Source organism: Trichosurus vulpecula, chromosome 5, assembly GCF_011100635.1.
Source record: "Trichosurus vulpecula isolate mTriVul1 chromosome 5, mTriVul1.pri, whole genome shotgun sequence".
NCBI classification, from domain to species: Eukaryota; Metazoa; Chordata; class Mammalia; order Diprotodontia; family Phalangeridae; genus Trichosurus; species Trichosurus vulpecula.
Genome location: NC_050577.1, coordinates 198,532,573 through 198,556,947, shown reverse-complemented (window position 1 = coordinate 198,556,947; position 24,375 = coordinate 198,532,573).

The window sequence follows — 24,375 nt, the reverse complement described above, 5'->3', positions numbered from 1 at the left end:
GAGGAAAAATTTATATTAAAAAAAATGAAACAACACTTGGATGAGAAAAACAGCAACTCACCTTCAGTTACATAATTATTCTCATCCACAGAAGACTTTTCCTCACTCTTAGGTGTCTTCTTCTTGGTTTCAGTTATGGATGGTGCTGACAAAGCAGGAAAGAAAAGAGAAGTGATTCCCATGCTCAGGCTTGAGATGAAATGGCCCAAAAGGAATCGATATGTTTTGGGTTTTCTTTAATCTTCAAAGAGACAATAGAATTAGGGACTAGTCCAATATCTTTTTCTCATGGGTTCTATGAGCCTGTGAACCCATTCTCTGGCAGCCTGTGTTAAACCCTGTAAAGATGTACACATCTACATAAAGCTGAAAGGTCCAAACAATTCAATGACAGTCTCAGGTTACAGATTTGGTTACCTCTCTATTTCCTTTCAGGGATGATTTGGTGGGCAGGGAGGAATTGGGAACAGAAAAAAAAGAGGCAGTTATTTTTCTGGGATTGTAGATTTCTTGTGCCCCATTAGAATCTGTTTAGATAATGCTAAGAACTACTGTAGACTGTGAGATTCTTTTCTGCTTCAATTTCACTTAAGATATAATCATATATAGGGCCGCTAGGAAAAGACTTGAAGAAGATCAAAGCTCAGTCCAGATACAGATTTTCCAACTGAACGTTCCATTTATTTGAACAATAAAGTGAATCCCTTAGTTGGAATCACACATGCTTTCCCTCTCTCTCTCTCTCTCTCTCTCTCTCTCTCTCTCTCTCTCTCTCTTTCTCTCTCTCTCTCTCTTTCTCTCTCTCTGTCTCTCTCAACAATACAGAATTCTAAGTGGAGAACGCAGGCTGCCATTCATATATGAAAAATAAAGGACATTTGTAGAAGTATGGCCTGAAAATGCTGTGAATGCATTAATGTCTTCACGTAAGGATATATAGGGAAAAGAAAAGGGGGAAGGGCCCAAAAATTGGAGTTAAATTGCACAGTCTTGGAAATAAGAATCTAAAGCTTTCCCTAGCCATTTCTACAAAAATCAGTCGAAAAAATATTTGAATGGAAAGAGTCAAGTTACTGTACAACCTTGCTCAATCGTACCATACTTTACTTTTGATTGAGGGGTTTCACTGAAAAGAAATTCAAAAAAATTACAAACTCAGGCCTCTCAATTACCTTTCAGCCCTTATGACGATGTTGGTATCCTATATTGGATAATCAGGGAGAGTTACCAGTTTGATAGAAAAAAAAATGTTATCTATCATTAGATCTGGAGAATTGGAGAAAATCTGAAAATTGAGGAGATCCTTGGAGACTCAGAGAACTTTTCTGAGCTTAAATCACACAATTAAGATCTGGGAATCAATTCCAGCTTCTCTGAAAGGAAGGGACACTGGAGACTTTATGGAATCAAGTGAGACATAATAGGGAAATGTTTATGTGTACAAAAAATAAGAAGGCCTGTAAGTTGAGAAAAATAGCAACTCACCTTCAGTTACGTAATTATCCTCCTCAGAAGACTTTTCCTCACTCTTTGGTGTCTCCTTCTTGGTTTCAGTTATGAAGGGTACTGAGAAAGCCAGAAAGAAAAGATAAGTGATTCCCATGCTTGAGATTGGAATCAAATGGCCCAAAGTAATCAATATGTTTTAGGTTTTTCTTCAATCTTCAGAGAGACAAAAGAAGTAGGGGCTAATAAAATGTCTTTTTCTCGTGGATTCTATGAGCCCATGAACCCATTCTCTGGCAGGCTGTGTTAAACCCTATTAAGATGGAGGTTGCACATCTACATGAACCAGTGATGTCCAAAAAGTTCAATGACAGTCTCAGGTTATGGATTTTTTTACCTTTCTGTTTCCTTTCGGGGATGTTTTTGGGAGGAGAGAAGAATTGGGAATAGAAAATCCAAAGAGGCTGTTATTTTTCTGGGATTCTAGATTTCTTGTGTCCCATTAGAATTTGTTTAGATAACGCTAAGGACCACTATCGACTGAGAGATTCTTTCCTGCTTTAATTTCACTTGAAATATAAGTGTATATATGGCAACTAGAAAAAGACTTGAAGAAGATCAACAGTTGAGTCCAGACACACGTTTTCCAAGATACGGTTCCATTTATTTGAACCATAAAGTGAGTCCCTTAGTGGGAATCACACATGCTTCCCCCTTTCTCAGTCTCTCTATCCCTATGTGTGTGTCTCTCAACAATACAAAGATCTAAATGGAGGATGGAGACTGCCACTGACATTTGAAAAATAAAAGACATTTGTAGTAATAAGACCCACAAATGCTATGACAGCATTAACATCTTCACTTAAGGATGTCTAGGGAAAAGGAACAAAATAGGGAAGGGCCTAAAAATTGCAGTTAAATTACCCACACTTGCACAAAAGAATCCAAAGCCTTCCCTAGCCATTTCTACAAATGTCATTTGACAAAATATTTGAATGGAAAGAGTCAAGTTAACGTACGACCTTGATCAATCACACCACATTTTACTTTTGATTGAAGGTTTTCAAGGAAAAGAAATTCAAAAAATTACAAACTTATGCCCCTCATTTCCCTTTCAGGCCTTATGATGAGGTTGGGGATACTATACTGGATAATCAAGGAGAGTTACCAGTTTGAGAGAAAAAATATGTCTGTGATAAGATCTGGAGAATTGAAGAAAAGCTGAAAATTGAGGAGCTCCTTTGAGAGTCAGAAAACTTTTCCCAGCTTTAATCACACCATTAGGATTTGGGAAGAAATTTCAGTGATTCTGAAAGGAAGGGACACTGGAGACTTTATGAGATCAAGTGAGACATATTAGGGAAATGTTTATGTGTACAAACAAAAAGAGAGAAGGACACTTTCCTCAGAAAAATAGCAACTCACGTTCAGTTACGTAATTATCCTCATCCTCAGAAGAATTTTCCTCAGTCTTTGATGTCTCCTTCTTGGTTTCAGTTATGAAGGGTGCTGAGACAGCAAGAAAGAAAAGATAAGTGGTTCCCATGCTTGAGGTTGAGATTTAATGGCCCAAAAATAATCAATATGTTTTAGGTTTTTCTTCAATTTTCAGAGAGACAAAAGAAGTAGGGGTAATAAAATGTCTTTTTCTCATAGATTCTATGAGCCTGTGAACCCATTCTCTGGCAGCCTGTGTTAAACCCTGTAAAGAAGGAGGCTGCACATCTACATAAAGCAGTGATGTCCAAAAGGTTCAATGACAGTATCAGATTATGGATTTTGTTACCTCTCTATCTCCTTTAGGGATGATTTTGTGGGGAGGGACGAATTGGGAATAGAGAATCAAAAGAAGCAATTATTTTTATGTGATTATAGATTTCTTGTCTCCCATTAGAATCTGTTTAGATGATTCTAAAAACTACTGTAGACTGAGAAATTCTTTTCTAGAACTTTTCTGAGCTTTACTCTCAGCATTGGGATTTGGAAATCAATGCCAGTGACTCTGAAAGGAAGAATCACTGGAGACTTTATGGGATCAAGTGAGACATATTAGGGAAAAGTTTATGTCTAAAAAATATAAGAGACAAGGACCCCTAGCAGAGAAAAATAGGAACTCACCTTCAGTTACATTCTTATCCTCCTCCTCAGAAGACTTTTCCTCACTCTTAGGTGTCTCCTTCTTGGTTTCAGTTATGAAAGGTGCTGAGAAAGCCAGAAAGAACAGATAAGCGATTCCCATGCTTGGTCTTGGGATGAAATGACCAAAAAACAATCAGTATGTTTTGGGTTTTTCTTAAATCTTCAAAGAGACAAAAGTAGTAGGCACTAATCCAATGTCTTTTTCTTAAAGGCTCTAGGAGCCCATGAACCCATTCTCTGGCAGCCTGTGTTAAACCCTGTAAAGATGGGAGGGTACACATCTACACAAAGCAGTGAGGTCCAAAAGGTTCAATGACAGTCTCAGGTTAGGGATGTTCTTACCTTTCTGTTTCCTTTCAGGGATGATTTTGTGGGGAGGGAGGAATTGGGAATAGAAAACCCAAAGAGGCAATTATTTTTATGGGATTGTAGATTTCTTGTGTCCCATTAGAATCTGTTTATATAACACTAAAAACTCCTGTAGACTGATAAATTCTTTTCTACTTTAATTTCACTTGAGATATAATCATATATGTGGCAGCTAAAAAAAGACTTGAAGAAGATCAAAGCTCAGTCCAGACACACTATTTCCAACTCAAGGTTCCATTTATTTGAACAATAAAGTGAGTCCCTTAGTTGGAATCATACACGCTTTCCCCCTTTCTCAGTCTCTTTATCTCTGTGTCTCTCTCTGTCTCTCTTTCTCTCAACAATACAGAGTTCTAAATTGAGAATGAAGTCTGCCATTGATATCTGAAAAATAAAGGACATTTGTAGAAGTAATGCCTGGAAATGCTATGTAAGCATTAATGTCTTCACTTAAGGATGTATACAGAAAAGGAAGAAAATGGGGAAGGGCATTAAAATTGGAGTTAAATTGCAGGGACTTGAAAATAAGAATTTAAACCTTCCATAGTTATTTCTACAAACATCAGTTAACAAAATGTTTGAATAGAAAGCCTCATGTTCGTGTACAATCTACATCATTCACACCATATTTTACTTTTCATTGAGGGTTTTCACTGAAAAGAAATTCAAAAAATTACAAACTCAAGCCTCGCATTGACCCTTCAGGCCTTATGATGAGGTTGGAGGTCCTATACTGGATAATCAGGGAGAGTTACCTATTTCAGATGGAAAACGTATCTATGATAGAATTGGAGAAAATCTGAAAATTGAGGAGCTCATCTGAGACTCAGGAGACTCAGAGAACTTTTCTGAGGTTTAATCTCAGCATTAGGATTTGGGAATCAATTCCAATGACTCTGAAAGGAAGGGTCATGGGAGAATTTATGGGATCAAGTGAGACACATTAAGGAAAATTTTTTTAGTAAAATAAGAGAATGGACCATTAGGCGAGAAAAATAGCAACTCACCTTCAGTTACTTTTTTATCCTCATCCTCAAAAAACTTTTTCGCACTCTGTGGTGTCTCCTTTGTTTCAGTTATGGAGGGTGATGAGAAAACCAGAAAGAAAAGACAAGTGATTCCCATGCCTGAGCTGCAAAGGAACTGACACAGGAGAAATCAATAAGTCTTTCATTTTTAAATCTTTAGAGGAATGAAAGAAGTAGGGTCTGACCCAATGGGTTCTGTCCTGGATCTTCTTGCCTAGCAGCCTCATGCCCTGGGAGCCTGTGTCCCTACCCTGCACATATGGATTATTCACGTCTAAAGAATACAGAGATGGCAAAAAAGGACTTCAGTCTTGTTCTCAAGATAAGGATTTTATTACCTCTATTTTTCTATTCTGTCAATATTTTTGCATGGGGGATATGGGAATAGAAAATCTAAAAGATGAAAATACTTTCATTGAAACGTGAACTCTTTGCTTCTCTTTAGAGCCAAGATAAAGAACCCTTAGTACCACTGCAGCCTGAGAGTTTCATATGTGCTTTAATTTTAACTGATATTTTATCATATACAACAGTCAGAAATACAGATAGAGGATTCAAGCTCAATCTCTCCCTCCCCCTTTCTTCCTCCCTCCCTCCCTCCCTCCTCTCTCTCTCTCTCTCTCTCTCTCTCTCTCTCTCTCTCTCTCTCTCTCTCTCTCTCTCTCTCCCCCTCCCTCCCTCTCTCTCTGTATGTGCATGTGTGCCTGTGTGTGTGTCTCTCTCCTCTCTCTCTTTCTGGGAAAATGTTGAATTATTAAGTTAGCAGAGAGACTTGAAGAGATATTTGAAAAAATAATCAGAATTATAGAAGTTTAAAAGAAGCAAGAGAAGGCCTGGAAATACTATTAAAGTATTTAAGCCTTTACGAGGAGAAAGCTAAGAAAGAGGAAGAAACTGGGCAACAATAAAAATTGGAGTTAGATTGCAAGGACTGGTAAATCTGGATAAAGGACTCTATAATTTAAGACCGTAAGCAGTCACATCATGTTTTCCTCCATGATTGGCAGTTTTCACTCAAAAGAAATTCAGAAAGTATACCAACCAGGGCAGCTGGGTGGCACAGTGGATAGAACACTGAGCCTGAAGTCAGGAAGACCTGAGGTCAAATCTGGTCTCAGACACTCACTAGCTGTGTGACCCTGGGTAAGTTATTTAACCCTGTTTGCCTCAGTTTCCTCATCTGTAAAATGAGCTGAAGAAGGAAATGGCTAACCATTCTGGTATCTTTGCTAAAAATAAAAAACCCAAGTGGGAGTCACAAAGTGTCAGACATTACTGGAATGTTTGAACAACAACACAATGTAAACTCATCTTGTTCACTGACCCTTCTGGTTTCATGGTGAGAATAGGGAACTCTGTTGAAGCAACTGGGAGCACTACTGCTCTGAAGTGCCCATACTTCATCTTGGCATGTGAAGAGGCTGAGGTTCCGGTGACTGAATATCCAATTAGGGGACTCAGCAGAGATGGGGAACATTTCTGAGGGCTAATCTCAGCCCTAGAACTGACGGTTAAACTATAGTGACCATGAAAGTGATAGAGATAGGAGGGAACGTACACTCAAGGCACTGGCAACAGAGAAAAGCTTCTGTTTAAAAAAGAAAAAAAAGGAAAGGACTTTGACTAAGGAAAAATAGAAACTCACCTTCAGTTACATTCTTAACTTCAGCAGCAGAAGCCTGTTTCTTCTCAGCCACAGTTGTGGTCTTTGAGGATTCTAGAAAGCCAAAGAGAATAGAAAAGTTAAGTTATGGCTGAGTAGAGAATGAAATGATGTGAAAGAAAGGCAGGTCTCGCTTTAAGTCTTCACAGGAGTGAATGAGGTGGGAGATTGATGCAACTTATTCTGCCAAGTGGGTACTTTGGGTCAGGGTAGTCTTACTGGGAGCCTGTGTCCCTATCCTGCGAATATGGGGTGTTCACGTCGAGAGAATGCAGAGAGGGCGAAAAAGTCAGTTATGTTCTCACATGGTGGTTTCTACATTCTCTACTTTTCCTCTCATTTAACTATTTTTCATCTGGGTAAGGTGGGAACAGAAACTCTAAAAGGAGACAATTTTTTTGTTGAAATGTGGATTTGCCACTTCACTTTAAAGCCAGAACAGGCAAACCACGGTCCCACTCTAGCGTCAGAGTTTCATATATACCATTTGAAATGAACAGAGTTAATTAGTAAAGTAAAACATTACTTACCAAATAAAAACATAGGTGAACATTATTAACACTATAAATGTAATGACCCAGCTTAATATTGAAGAAAAGGAAAGAGAATGGATTTCACAGGTGGGGGACTATTTGTTTGGAATATTTTATGTATTGTCCAACAAAGATAATATTTAGGCATTTTTGCTGAATTACTTTTTTTCTTTCTTTATATTAAATTTTGTTATAAAGGATCACTTGCTCAGTAGTGGGGAGGAGAAATAATATATTCGGAAAGGAAGGTAAATGTCTATACAAGAGATCAATCTTGGTTTCCTCATACTAGATATAGGAGATGGAGATGTATTAACATTTCAAGAATTCACCCATTCCATTCACCCATCACAAATAAAGATCCTCCTTTCTACCTTTTGCTAATCACACTGGTGAGTTCTGCTAGGGTCTTCGACCTAGATATTGAGTCTTGCATTCAAAGTGACAGGAGCAATGGACCAAGAGCTCTTGTTCTGGTTCAAGCCATTCAACCTTGAACAAGTCATTGAAACTCTTTGGGCCTCAGTTCTTTCATTCGTAAAATGGGGGGCATTGGACAAGATGATGTCTAAGGTCCCTTTGAGGTATGATGTGCTATGAGTACACTTTTTTAGAACCTAACCCTTGCCTCTCTTTCTCTTTCTCACACAAACCTTTCTTACTTTTGAACATCAAATTTGATGTCTTGCCTCCCAGAATTACATAAATGACATCTGGAATGCCAGACTAACATTAGCACAGCATTCCCTAGTGGAACGAGGCAGCTCAGAGTCCCTCGGATGCAACATCAAAAAGATTTAGATTGTTCAATTAAAGGCTAGTGGATGCCTAGCATCTATCACACCTCTGCTGCTTTCTCAGGTTGCAGAGCTATTGTAATGGGCTCAGGCAATTCAGACTCTTAATGGCTGGAAGGCCTGTTATTGCCATGAGTGTGGTCTCCTTCCCCCTCTGTCCTCCCCACCCCAGCCCCCATATCTCACCCTGAAAAGCAAAGTTAGGTTGACTGATTAATAGCACAAGGGCAAAGGAAGAGAGGAGAACAATAATGGAGTGAAACTGCGCGATGCTTATGCCCAATGAAAGAGAATGAACTCTACCGGGTGAACTTTGAGCAATGGCATTTTTGTAGTCATTGAGAAATGGAAGAAATTAAAATAAGGAGAACATCCTGAAAAAGAGAAAAGCTGTTCTTCACTAAAGTTAGAACCTTGGAAAAGTCACACAGATTTATGCTGAAGATGTACTCCCATCCCTTTGCCTTCCTAAAGGTAATCCACTATTATAAACACAAAAATATTTACAAATATATATTTATAGATATGTATCTGTACATAAATATACATAATTTACATATACATATTTAGAGATATATTTGTATATAATTATAACAATTATATATAAATATATAATTTATATATAAGTATAGACATAAATATATAAAGGGCTCTATTGAACCCTTCAGCCTTTGTTATGTCAGCAGGCAGTCTCTTCCTCTCCCCAACTCCCACCACTTCCCCACACACACATACACAAGATGTATCTGTGACACTTTTTTAAAGCTGATTTTGAGTTGTCACTCAGTAATTTCATAAATCACATTCAAGAAAAAAATAACCCAAAATAAACAACATTAACGTCGAAAATCTTAAGAATTTGCCTTTTAGATGAAATTAAGATAGCAAAGTAAAAAAAAGTATTTTTTCCTAGCTTGTCCAGCAACAATCTAGAAAATCAATCTCGTCCTACACAAGATATAATGTGTAACCTATACACATTATATATGTTTGTATTCCAGAGGTATAAATCAAAGTGATATGTCAGGTCCAAGAGGGAATTAATTGATTTAAAGGATCAGGAATAACTTTGTGGAAGAAGTCAAATTTAAGTTGGACTTTAAGGGATGAGCATGAATTAAGGGAGTGTACATTCCAGGTGTTTATAGAGAGAACAGTATGAGCCAAGGCAAGAAGGTTGAAATTGCTTCTTGAACTTAATTGAATTACTTTCTGAATGTAAATTTATCCCCAGGAGAGATCAATTTTGCAAAATGTGCTTTTCCAGAGGTTAGACACCCCAAGACAACGCACCAGAGAGTAAAGGAGATTAAAAGAAACTAACCAAGGATGATTTCAGAAAAACCCAGAAAGGCTTATATGAACTGATGCAGAGTAAAGTGAGAAGAACAAGGAGAATGTTTTACACAGTAACAGCAACTGATGAAGAACTGCAAATGACTTAGCTAATCACAAAGGACTCATGATGAAGCATACCATCCACCTCCAGAGAAAGAACTGATAGAATCTGAATGATCAGTGTGTTATGCTAGGAAATGTACAAAGTTTAGATAATTCAGTGGCTTTTGCCTGTCTTCCTTTGAGAAGAATTGCTGCTTACCAGCTATGTGACACTGGGAAAATCACTTCATTTCCCTCATTTTCAATTTCCCCATCCTTAAGGTGAGAAGAAAAATATTCATACATATCACATGGCCAGCTTTTGCCCCTCCATTTCCAGTGCTTCAGGCCCCCCTCAGGTGCCTGCTCTACTGAGAGACCCCATACAAACCATAAACCAAATAGCAATGCTGGTTCATCAGGAGAGAACCAGGCCAGATGATGGAATAAGTGAATAAGGGAAAGATTTAGATGAAAATAAGTTTGTTAACCATGGAGCATACATTGCAGAGATCAGTGTTGTGTCTATCTTGAATGGGACACTGTGAGGGTAGGATTGAGGGTAATGGGCATAAGGGAATAGGCAGTGGGGCAAGGTGGTGAACAGGGCTTGTACAATGATAGCCAGGGGTTCAGAATCATTGATATGAGAATGTGCTAACCTTTGAGAAATTATTTCAGGTAGATTTTCAACGATTAGAGTGAAGTGCATTTAAGGATCAATTAGACCATCCAAGAATTTCTCTTGATGTCCAACTTTGGAAAAAAAAATATGATATTAAGACATATGAAGTAGAGGAATCCTGACTCCCATTAGGCAAAAACAGGCAAAATGACAGTCTTGGAATCTAGGAGAGGAAGGAGGAGCTGTAATTTGAGATGTGTATAATCTGGGGGTGGTTTCTACATTACTGGAGAAGGCCCTAAGACAAAGCCAGAGGCCAAAGACCTGAGGCCTGTACCCAGGGGTGATGCAGACCTCCTTAGTAAGACTCAGGATACAACTTGGGAGAAGACATAGGGGGATACAAGAAAGGTTATTGAATCAAGTGACATGCAGCGCTCATGGGGTATCCTAGGTGAAATATAGAGGCCACTAGATGACTGACTGGATTCTGGGTGATGGAAATCTATTGTGAGGTATGCTGCCTTGCTAGAGTCTTAGAAACCTAAAGTGTTGTCTCACCTCAGAATATATCTGCAGGCAGTATGTCAGCTTCTAAGGGAAGACATACCTTCATCATTCTTCACTTCCTATATGCCTCAATTCCAAAGATGGGCTTTAGTGAAAAGAAAGTCCAGAAGGTTCTTCAGGACCTTTTCTCTGATAACCAGACAGGGGACTTTCACAGATGCACCAAATATATTTGAAAGGGGCCTCAGAGGTCATCTTGACTTCCCCCATCTGAGGACATCCCTGACTTTCCATTCTTTCTGACCTGTCTATTTACTGTTACTAATATGGGGATGAGATCCTCATTTGTAAAAAGTGCCTTTGAAAAGCATAGGTTTATGCAGATATGGTGGTTATAAAATGCTTTGACAAAATTAAACTTTAAGAACTTGAGGTGAATACATGACCAAAGCACACTGTCAATCACATATAAAACTTAAGCTATTAAAGTTTTAAAGCACTGTGATTTGGTTTAACCTTTGACATAACTATCATCATCTGTGACACTTTTTTAAAACTGATTTTGAGTTGTCACTCAGTAATTTCATAAATCACATTCAAGAAAAAATAACCCAAATAAACAACACTAACATTGAAAATCTTAAGAATTTGCCTTTTAGATGAAATTAAAATAGCAAAGTAAAAAAAAGTATTTTTGCCTAGCTTGTCCAGCAACAATCTAGAAAATCAATCTTGTCCTTCACAACAATCTAGAAAATGCACCAAAAGGAATTCTGACCAGGAAGGCCAAGAAAAAGCCGCAGTGAGTCATTTCTCTAACTCAAGGCAGCTTAAAAGACAGAAAAAGAGGTCTGAGGACACTGGGCAGGGTGTGGCCAGGAACATTTGAGGTGGCAACAGGGGCAATGGCAGCAGGGAGCATCCCAGTGCCAGAGATAGTAAAGGACCTAGACCGAACACCAGGGCAGAAATCATCAAGGTAGAAGGAAATCACAGGGAATCTTTGAAATAAAGCACTGGTTACAGAAATGAACGTCATCTGGCAGGTCTGCCGATCTTTACCCAATTCTGGGTCATGAGTTCTGTTCTGCCCCAGGAAAGATTGGAACAGTCTGAGAGAGCAATAGGCCCACCCTAAGCTGTGTGCCAAACAAGGAACAATTTCTGGAAACCCAGCTGTATGGCTCTGAGCAGAGGAGTAGAGCAGTAGAGACTCAGTTCTAGTTTTTAGTCTAGAGTTTAAGTCTTCAATGGAATAACCAGTGCAGGAGTCCCACACTAAATGGAATCAAACTGTTCAGTCTCTCTGAACCTGCAGAAACTCTCAGCAGACAAATAGTGACTGAGTCCATCAGCAGTGTACTGAAACTCACCCTTGCGCAAGGCAACAGACCCAAATCTAGGTCACGAATTTGCAGAGTTCAAACCAGGAAGGCAGTAAACAAACCTCTCCCTAAATAATACCACTTTGGAATCCATGAAAACTTCCAAGCCCCAATGTGGAGCTGTGAAAGCAGCAGAAGGATGTAAAATTACACAAATTCAGCTCAGATATAAACCCCCCTCTCAAAAAGAATGTAGAACCCTGAATTAACATAAAGTCCAAAGTCAAGAAGTAGGGTGGAAGAATGAGCAAAGGAAAAAAGAATCCTAGCACAAAGAGCTACCATAGTGACAGGCAAGCCTAAGACACAAACACCAAAGAAGAGAATGACTTGGAAATATCTACTAACAAAACATTGAAGGAAAATACAGATTGAACTTAAGCCCAACAAGAATTTCTAAAACAGCTAAAGAAAGCATTTTTTAAAATTTAAAAACCAAATGAGAGTTATAGCAAAAAAATATGAAAAGAATTGACAACTTGGTAAAAGAGGAACAAAATTTTACTGAAGAAAATTAGAATTGTCCAAATGGAAGCTAATGATTCCATGAGAGATCAAGACATAATCAAACAAAAACAAAAGACTGAAAAAATAGACATAAATGTGAAATATCTCAAAAGAAAAACAACTGACCTGGAAAACAGACTGAGGAGAAACGATTGGACTACCTAAAAGTAATGATCAAAAAAAGGAGCCTAGACATGTTATTCACATATAACACATGGGAGGCACTGGAGTTTTTGGACTCCAGCCTCTAACAGGTTCACTGTTGATCTAGTCAGACAGGAAGGACAGGAAGACAGCTTCAGGTGGGGTTAATAATCTTACTTTGTTCTAGTCTAGTCTTCTCAAAGGGATTGCTGATAATGGGAGCACCAACTCCAAAAGCATTCCCTAATCACCCTTCTCGCAGGGGTCAATAAAAAGGGGAGGCACCTACCCCTCCAACTCGACGGGGTCAATGGAGACAGGCACAGCTTGTGTCCCCCCCAAATCCCCTCAAGCCTCAATGGGAGCCAGTTGAGGAAGGTATATGCATTCCTCTATACATTACCCAAATCCCAGATGAGTTCCCCACTCACTGACCGGTGCCCACTTGCTTGATAGGGCAATAGACAAAGAAGGCATCTTGCCAACATTAAGCTCACAGGTTAACTTCAGCAATATCATCATTACTGTAGTAAATATTACATTATGTCACCCCATATTTCACAGGGCAAGTGTGGTGGAGATGTTTCTAAGTTGTAAGCCTGAAAAATATTATCTAATACCTGGAAACTAGAGCTTGTCATAGGCATGGAGCCTGGGAAACTAAATTCTAAGAAGGAAAACAAAATGCTCCTTGCTTACAACATGATACTTCAAGGAATCAGAAAAGAAAACTGTGTATATCTTAGAACCAGAGGCCAAAGGGAAAAACAAAAATATCTACCAATCACATCCAGAAAGAAACTCTCAGAAATTAAATTAAAATTAAAATCTAATTAAGTTCAAATTAAAAACTCTAAAACAGATCCAGCCATTCTGGAGAGCAATTTGGAACTATGCCCAAAGGGATATAAAAATGTGCATATCCTTTGACCCAGCAATACCACTTTTAGGGCTATATCCCAAAGAGATAATACAAGTGAGAAATCGACCCGTATGTACAAAAATATTTATAGCAGCTCTTTTTGTGGTGGCAAAGAATTGGAAATCAAGGGGATGCCCATCAATTGGGTAATGGCCAAACAAATTGTGGTATATGAATGTAATGGAATAATATTGTGCTATAAGAAATGAGGAGCAAAAGGACTTCATTACAACTGGGATGACTTATATGAACTGCAGTTGTCTCTGCAGCTACATTAACCTAACAACTGTGGGAAAGGTTCAGGGAAGTGATTTATGGCAAAGGAATAGAATACAAAAGACTGAAGAGTTATGATAAGTGGAAAATGGGCAGATTAATCTATAAAGAACAGATCATTTACTTTACAATAAATATAAAACTTTTTACCACTTTTATTTTTGGAGGGAGTCCAGACTCATGTTTTTGTTGCTGTTTGGTATGAGGAACTCCCTCTACAAATGCAGATTCACAATTGTTCTGAAATTTTTAATGTTAGAACTGTCTAATAGCTTTGAGAGAGGTTAAATGATTTGGTCAGGGTCACAGCCACTATGTCAGACCTGAATTTATTGGTGAGAATAATAGTTATAAAAATTATTTCATCAATCACTTTTGGTATTGTACAATAGGGAAAAAGTTTCCAAAAACTGATTTATTAGAGCCAAAAAATTCGGACAATGCTGGGTAGCACGAGTAATCAATGAACAACACATTTATTTGGAAATGCTAGCAAGACAAGGGAAAGAAATTAAAGGAATAAAGATAGGTAAAGAAAAGACAAAACTATCCCTGTTTGCTGATATAATGGTTTACAGGGAAAATCCAAGGGAATCAGCAAAGATGCTAATTGAGAAAAATAATAGTTTTATCAAAGTTTCAAGCTACAAAATAAGTCTTCAAAAATCAATAGCATTTGTATATAATAATAACAGAACACAAAAAGCAATAATAGAAAGGGTAATGTCATTACTAATAACTAAAAAATGCATAACATTTGGGGGGATTGATTTACCAAACAATATGTGTGCAGATTCAATTACGAAGTAATCCTTAAAGAAACAAACAAAAAAAAAAAACATCTTAAATAGCTGGAGGAGTGAAGGGAGTGAGGGGAACAGAACCAGGAGATCATTATACACCATTACAGACATGCGGTATCTGTAAGGACTAACCGTGATAGACTGAACTCCTCTCATCAATACAAGGCTCAAAGATAGTTCCAAAAGACTCCTGATGGACAAAGCTATGCACATCCAGAAAAAGAATTATGGAGTCCGGATGCAGATTGAGGCAAACTTTTTGCTCCCTTTTTTTTCCTTCTTTTCTGGTTTCATTTCTCCTTTCTCATGATTCATTCCATTGGTTATAATTCTTCTTTACAACTGGACTATTATGTAAATAAGTTTAATGTGAAGGTATATGCAGAACCTACATTGGATTACATGCTGTCTTGAGGGGAGGAGGGGAGGAGAGGGAAGGAGAGAAAATTTGGAACCCAAAGACTTGTGGAACTGAGTGTTGTAAACTAAAAATAAAAAATAAATTTATTATTAAAAAAATTCATCTGGCAAAACAAAAAATCCATAATGTCAAAGGAAATGAAGAAAAGAAGTAATGACAAAGGGCTTTCCCTGCCCTGCCCCCCTTCTCAGTTTTTGAGAATTCACACTGTATTATAAGGAAGCAGTCATCAAAACCATCTGGTATGAATTAAAGAATGGAGAGACAGATCAGTGGAACAGACTAGACAAGAGCGATTCAGACAATAGAACTCAATTACCCAGTTGATAAAATGGAAAATACGATTATCCAGGGGGAAAAAATTCTTATTTGATAAAAATTGCTGAGAAAATTGGAAAGCAGTGTGGCAGAAATTAGTGTTAGACAACACCTAATCATATGTTATAATACATTCTAAATGGGTATATAATCTTAATATTAACAACCATACTATTAAAAATGAGAAATGGAACAGATCATATATTTCTCCCAGTTATGGATAAAAGAGCAAGAGACAGAAGCAATTATAAAAGATCAAAAAGATAACTTGGATTACTTGAAACTGAAAAGCTTCTGTACAGACAAAATTAATGTACCAAGGATAAGAAGGGAAGGGATCCAACAAGAAAAAAATATTTTCATCAAATTTCTCTGATAAGAGTTTGATATCCTATACACACCACACACACACACACACACACACACACACACTCATACATACACACACATATACACACATATATAAAACTAATATATGTGGGTACATACACATATTTACGTATAACTAGTAACTGTTCCACAATGGTCAAAGGATATGAATAAACAGTTCCCAAAAGAACTGCAAAGCATCCCAAAAAAGTATTCCAAATGCTCCAAATCACTAATAATTAGAGAAATACAAATCAAAACAACCCTAAAATTTTATTCATATTCTGAAAATTAGCAAAACGACAAAAATGGCAACAGTTAATATTGATGGGGAGGTTGTGAGAGGATAGGCACACTAACACATTGTTGCGGGAGCTGCAAAAAATGTTACAACCACTTTGGAAAGCTATCCGGAATTACGCAAATAAAGTGACTAAAATGTCCATACACTTTGATCTAGAGACTCCAGTAATGGGCTTACACTCCAAAAAAAAGTCATAAATTATACGGAAGTCCCTAAAATATTTCTAGCATCTAAGAGGTGGAAATAAAGTAGATACCCAATAACTAGAGAATGGTTAAAGAAATTGTGATACACGAATGGAATGGAATGTACTGCAGTGGGATGGAATACTACTGCATTGCAAGAAGTGATGTGTGTAATTAATACAGAGAATTTATGTGATTTGTATGAACTGATTGGGAAGTGAAGTAAGCAAAGCCAAAAAAAAAACCCCCAACAATATTCACAGTACTTACCGCAATGTAAATGCAGAGTGACACATCAAAAAATTAAAAGTAAATGTAACGAAATTATAAAGATCAACTAAGACTTGAATAAAGAAGCATGAGAAGAAATGCTCCACCTTTCCATTTCTGAAGGTGAAAAGTCCACAGGTGTTACACATTGCATGTTTTCGGATTTTTTCAATATGTTGATCACTTGTGATTTTTTTTCCCCTGTAAAAAATAATACTTGCCAAATGAGATTCCTCTCTGCAAGGGGGAGGAATACTTGAGATAACTATGGTGATATAAGAAACAAAAACTTTCAATAAAATTTTTTTTAAATATATATTATATATAACTAGTAAAACTATGATAGTGGGGAACCTCAATTTTCCCTCTTGGGTCTAGATAAATCTAATAAAAAAAATAAACAAGAATGTAGTTAAGGACTTGAATAGACCTTAGAAAAGTTAGATATGATTAATTTCTGGAGAATATTAAATGAGAATAAAACAGACTATGCCTATCCTTGGCTGTGTGTGACACCTTCATAAAATTGACCATATATTATAGTGTGAAAGCCTCACAAACAAATGCAGAAAAGCAAATATTAAAAGCATCTTTTACCAACTGTAACAATAATAGCTAACATTTATGTAGAGCTTACTGTGTGCCAGACACTGTGCCAAGTGCTTTACAATTATTATTCCTTTCATCTTTACAACAACCCTAGGGGTTAGGTGCTATTATTATCCCCTTTTAACAGATAAGAAAGCTGGAGCAAACAGGGTCTAGGATCACCCAGATGATGTGTCAGAAGACAGATTTGAACTCAGGTCTTTTTGACTCTAGGCCAAGCACTCTAACCACTATGCCACTATAATGCAAAAAAAAAAAATTACATTTGACAAAGAACCTTTGAGGGAAATATTTAAAATGAATGAGAAACTTAAATTGATCCTAAAGAATGGGTAAGCCAAGGAACAAATCATAGGGAAAACTAAATTCATTACAGATAATGACAGCAATGAGATAACATATTAAAAATTGTGGAATATAGCCAAAGCAGTACCTGGGGGGAGGGAGAATGTATATGTCTAAATACTTTCATCAATAAAGAGAAAAAGAACAAATCAGCAAACAGGGCATTCAATGAAAAAAAATTTAAAAACCCACAATTTCTTTAAAAAAAGAAAAAGAGCCAGCTCTCTACTTAGGGAGGAAGGAAGGGAGGGAGCTCCTACCCAACAAATGATTGACAGCTCAGCTTGCTGTTATACTTCATTGGGTTATATCCTTAATAAAATTGTTCTCCCTATTGAAGAAAAATTTTTATTCAGAGATGTTCAATCATTTTTGGGTAAAAGATGGATAGGAGAAGGAAAAGAGTAGAAATTTCTTTTTTTTATATTTTTTTATTTTTAGTTTACCACACACGGTTTTACATAATTTTGAGTTCCAGATTTTCTCCCCTCCCTACCCCCTCCCTCCCCAAGACGGCATGGAATCTCATATAACTACCACGTATAACTTCGCATTGAATTAATTTATACACTAGTCAAGTTGTGGAGAAGAATTATGACCAATGGAATGAATCATGAGAAAGAAGAGACAGAACCAAAAAAAAAAACCCCAAAAACAAAAACAAAAGAGAAGGAAAAAGGCGAGCATGTAGTGTGCCTCAATCTGCTCAAACTTCACAGTTCTTTCTCTGGATGAAGATAGCATTCTCCATCGTGAGTCCCTTGGAGTTGTCTTTGTACCTTGTGTTGCTGAGACGAGCAAAGTCTCTCAGGGTTAGTCCTCACAGAATCCATATGTCTGTGGTTGTGTACAATGTTCTCCTGGCTCTGCTCCGCTCACTCAGCATTATGTCGTGTAGGTTTTTCCAGGTTGTTACAAAGAAAGAGTAGAAATTTCAAGACAAAATAAGATCCCTGAAAAGTCTGAGAAAGATTTGATGATGACCTGAATTGGACTATTGGGTAGAAAGAAAGGGGCCGGGTATTATGGCATGTGAGTGAAAAGAAGTTCAATAAAAATGATGCTGTAGAGGAAGAATTGCCAAGATTTGGCAACTTATAAAATATGGGAGATGAGGGATAGGGAAGATTTACTCTAAGTTTGTGAACCTCTGCGACTGGAAGGAGGGTGGTACCTCAAAAGAAATTCGAGGAGTAGGAGATATGTTTAGAAAAGATGATAATCAGTTATGTTTTCTATATATTGTAAATTTGGAATTTCAAGGAGGCATCCAGATGGACATCCAGCAGGCAGTTAACAAAGCCAGGCTCTTAGACTACAGGACAGAAATTGCGACAGAACGTACAGATTTGGGAGTGCTCCCCTGAAAGAGGATAACTCAAATCATGGAAGTTGATGAGATCACCAACAGAGAAAGCAGAGAGAAAGAGAAAGCGGCACATTGCAAATTGAAACCCCTCCACACCATAATAGAAAACAAAACAGTAATCGTAAGTCAGATCAACACACTAATCCAAGTCCTACAAAAGATTTTCTCACAACGATCTTGTGAAATAGGTAGTATATATTATCATGCCCATTTCATAGGTGAGGAAACTGAAGCCCAGAAAAGTTGTAGGACTTGCATATGGCCCAGAGCTACTAAGTGTCAAAGTCAGAAGTATTCATGGCAAAATAAGAACAGCAGCAGCAGCAGCAGCAGCAACAGCTTGGTGGCCAGCCTTCTGGTGAGCTTATAACAGGCCCCAGTAGGGAATTCATGGTCAAATTTTTATTTTCCCTTTTAAACCCTTGGCAGCCGTTAAGTTTTATCCTAAATATGCTTTAAAAGAACTTCTCCATAAAGGGAGGTGAATTGATTTTTTGAAAAAAGGAAAGCTCGTCACACCACTAGAGAAGATTGGAGCAAAATAAAAAAGCCTTTACTATGGGAGGAAAGAAGGGAGCTCTTACCCATCAAATTATTGATGGCTCAGCCTGACGTTATACCCTGTTGGGTTATATACTTATTAAAATTGTTTCTCCTATTGAAGAAAATTATTTATTCAGAGATGTTCACTCATCTTAGTTTTCTAAATTTTTAATTATCCCAAGACAAAATAATTTTAGATATTAAAGACAAAATCATTCAAAAGCATATGATTACATTGAGATAACAGAAAAATCTTCAATAAAGTACAGCAGTCATTTATGCTAAAAACCAAAAATACTCTACTGAAAATATGCACAGAAGGATGTTTGGGGGGCAGCTAGTTGGCACAGTGAGTAGAGCACCAGCCCTGGAGTCAGAAAGACCTGAGTTCAAATCCAGCCTCAGATAATTGACACACATACTAGCTGAGTGACCTTGGGCAAGTCACTTAACCCCAATTGCCCTGCCTTCCCCCCCAAAAAAGAAAACATTAGAAATTTTCCTAATAAATATAGAAATAAAACAAGAATGCCTCCTTTCCTTGCTGTTATTTGACATGGTTCTAGAAATGTTAGCAGGAGCAATCACAAGATGAAGAAATAAAGATATAAAGATAAGCAAAAAGAAAACAAATCCATCCCTATTTGCTGGCAACATGATGGGTGATTAGAAGGTGATAGAGAACCAGAAAAGAAACTAATTGAAACAATTAATAGCCTTAATCAATAGAAGGACATCAAATTAACACACAAAAATCAACAGCATCGTTAGTTAGCAATAACAAAATCCAAAAGGGAATATTAAGGAAATCTCGTTCAGAATAACTACAAATGCAAAAAATATCTGGGAGACAACCTCCCAGAAAACATAATGATATAAGAAAGCACCTCCCCTTCTAATTTACAGATATAGGGGATCATAGAAATGGAATGCTATAGATAATAACAGGATTTTTTGATATATTGGTTAGTTTTGCTGAACTTTTTAAAAATACATTTTTATTGATATCTTAAGTTTTGACATTGCAAAAATTTCTCCCAATATCCCTCTATTTCTCCCCTTCTAGAAAGGAACTTACCAAAGTATTCTTTAAATCTACTTAAACACAAAATCTTTATAGAAATAAAGAACAATAAAAATAACTTGAAGGATATTCAGTTCTCATAGTTGGACAGTGCCAATATAATAAAACTTATAATACTACATAATTCATTTTAGGTTTAATGCCATATCCATCAAACTGCTAAAGAGACCCTTTACAGAGCTAGAAAAAGGTGTATGACTTCCAAGATATATTGACAGCTAACAGAAAAATATTATATACAGGCAATAAAGAAAAATATAAAAGAATAAAACCCATTAGCCAGATAGATATAAGCAAGTAATCTCCAAAAGAATTGGAAACGATTAACAATAATAAAAAAGAATGTTTCAAATCACTAATAAGAGAAACACAAATTCAACAATTTGGTGGCCTTATATCAAAATCCCCTATCTGGCAAATGACACAATAGGGAATAGTCAGCTTTAGAGAGGATTAGGGAGGCACATGAATACACTGTTGGTGAAACTATGAATTGGTCTAATCCAGGGGCAGGAAATCTGTGGCCTCAAGGCCACATGTGGCCTTTTAGGTCCCTGGATGCAGCCTTTTGACTGAGTCCAAGTTTTACAGAACAAATTCTTTTATTAAGGGGACTTCTAACAATCAACCGCTAAGTTAGACTCTAACTATTCTGGAGTGCAATTTAATGTAATGTAAAGAAAGTGATTAATATGTCTACACCCTCTGACCCCAATAGTTTTTCCTTAGGAAAAAAAAAATTCCAAGGATGTAAATGATGAGAGAGAGAGAGAGAGAGAGAGAGAGAGAGAGAGAGAGAGAGAGTGAGAGAGAGAAAGAGAGAGAGAGAGATTATATACTCCCAAACTATTCATAACAGCACTTTTCTAATAACAAAGCACTAGAAACAAAGTAGATGCCCATTAGATAAGTAAGTTAAGGCTCAGAGATATCTTCTCATATCTCTTCTTTGGGGCCATGCTTACTCTTTGTAGTTTTGGAACATTCACTTTTGATTGTTTTGTGGCTGCTGTTCTTTCCATTTGTATTGTTATAGTCATGGAATATGTTTTCTTATCCCTCATTATTTCACCCTACATCAGTTCCTGCAGATCTTTCCATGCCTCTGTATTTATCATAATTGTCATTTCTTACAGCAGGGAGATATTTTATTATATTCATGTACCGTAATTTGTTTAGCCATTCCCCAATTCATGGGTATCTAATATATTTCCAATTCTTTGCTGCCACCAAAAGTGATGCTATGAATATTTGGTACGTATAGAAACTATTTTTTAATTAGTGGCCTCCTCGGGGTATATGCCTAGGAGTGGAATGTCCAGATCAAAAGATATGGACAGTTTAGGCACCTTATTTGCATAATTCTGAGTTGCTTGTCATTATGGTTGTACTGAGTCACAGCTCCACCAGTAATGTAGCAGTGTACTTATCTTCCAACAACCCTTCCAATATTTATTATTCCCATATTTTATGTAACGTTCTGGGCATGAGATCAAATCTAAGAGATCTGTTGATTTACATTTCTCTTATTATTAGTATTTCAAACCTAGCTGAAATGCTTTTTCTTCTACACTGAGTTAACTCCTGTTTATTTTTTCTGTAGGTGAACTTCACCATCACCACCCCACTTAATCATGATTACATATCATCCATTATGTGATATTTAATCACAAATATCCTTATGAATTATGGAAAGACTGAGACTGATTCAGCAAGGTTCTACTTAGCCCCAGAAAGTAGAACCAGGAAGAATGAATAGAAATTGTAGAGAAGTTGATTTCAATTCAATGTAAAGATCTTCCTAAAAATCCAAAATGGAATAATATGGCACAGGAGATTAAACATTCTCCCTCATTCCCTTCAAGCTAAAATAGGATACCCACATGTTGGAGATGTTATAAAGAAGGTTCTGTGTCATGTGAAAGTTGCACTTAGATCAGCTCTATGGGCCTTTTCCAAGTTTCACATAATGACAGTTTTCATATTGTTATTCAATTCGTCATGTGTGACTATCTTTTTAACTCCAAACAGACTTTCAGTCCCTCAAGGACAGCATCTGTGTTGTACTTTTTTTGTCAGAGAATGGCTTCTATCTTAGAGATTATGAGGTGCATATTATAATTACCAGGGAAGTGCCATAAGCATGTTGACTCTGCCTCTATGGAGATATCGCAGAAATGTACCAGAACCTCAGGCCTAGATGAAATAAGGAGTTGGAGGAGGTGGTCAGTATTCTTCTCCCCAGACATCTCATTATTTCTCTACTATGAGACAAATTGATAGGAATCTCTATTGGGTCCCCTTCAACTAATGGAACATCAAGGCTGCCATGACTACTTTTGTATTTTAATCATCAATAAATAGTACAGATCTTTGACTGAAATAGAACCTCATAATTTTTTGTAGAAATTATTTTGCCCTTGCTGTTCACTATTTGGGAATTCTCTGTCTCCACCATAGCATATTTTTTGTGTCTCCAAGAAATGAAGAAGTCCAAGTTGGAAATCGAATGTGGTGAGTTATGTAGGACCAGATAGGTGGTGTTAGAAAATGGTGTATCACAGTGCAGACATTCTGAAAAACAGTTCAAAACTATGCTGCCAAAGTGGCTAAATTGTGACCTTTGACCTACCAATGTCACTATTAGGTCTGTATTTCAATGAAGAAGAACGAATAGATACATATTTTTGTATCTGCAAATATTTTTGTGGTAGCAAAGGACAGGAAATAAACAGAGAATGTCCATTGACTGGACTACTAAAAATATTTAAAAAATTATAGTATAAAATATAGTATCTATATTGTATATTGTATATAAATACAGTATAAAATTATAGTATATGAAGGCAATGGAATATAATTGTGCTGTGAGAAATGGCAAAAGGAACAATTTCAGAGAAAACAGAGAAGCCTTGTTACAGAATGAAATGAGTAAAACCAAGAGAATAATTTATACAGTAAAAACACTGTCAAGAAAAACAATTTTCAAAGACATAAGAACTCTGAACAATACAATGATCAGAAGATCAATGATGATCTACCTCCTGACAGAGAAATGACAAACTCAAGGTAGAGAATGAGACTCGTTTTTTCACATGGCAAATGTAAGGATTTGTTTAACTTAGCCATGTTTATTTTTTTTACACAGACTCTGTTTTTCTTTTTTATTTGGGGAGGGGGCAGATGTAAGGAGACAGTAAAAGTAACTAGAGATCATATTGCTCCCCCCCCCAAAAGAAGAAAAGATAGACACAAAAGAGAATCAGGGCAGCATTTTCTAAATGCATAGAAGAGAAGACAGAGAAGGCTATAGGGAATCACAGAAAATCATGACAGCACTGAAGTAACTTGTTGAATTTATTGTACATATGTATTTTTAATAGCAATATGTATGCCAAAGAGATTTTTAGTATATTCAAGTGTCTTTATTTTGTGGATGTTAAATTCAGAAGAACATATATGCGTGCTTGTATGTATGGCTAGATAGATGGATATGGATATGGATATGGATATGGATATGGATGTGGATATGGATATTTTTAATCACAAAAAAGGGAGAGCAGAAAATTCCACAGCATCTTCCCTGTACCTCTACCAGTTCCTTTCTGGGTCTCTGCATGGGTACACAATGTAGCACATACTCAGAAGTGACTTATCACCATTTCCACCCACAGGCCTGGGAGAGGTTGGAAGAATGGAGGAAAGACCAAGCAAAACTAATGTCATAAATCCCCAGAAAGGCAAAGAGAGGGAGAAAGTGACATTTGTAACAGTATTTCCTGTGTTAACAAAGAACTGGAAGAAGAATTGAGAACTGTCTGAAAAATTGTGATACATGAATGTTATGGAATATTATTGCTCTATGATACACAACAAATATGGAAGGCTCAAAGAAACTGGAGAAGCCATATATGAGCTGAAGCAAAAGGAAGTAAGCAGAGCCAAAAAACCAATTTATTCAGCCCTCGAGTCAGGAGGACCTCAGACACTTGACACACTTACCAGCTGTGCGACCTTGGGCACATCACTTA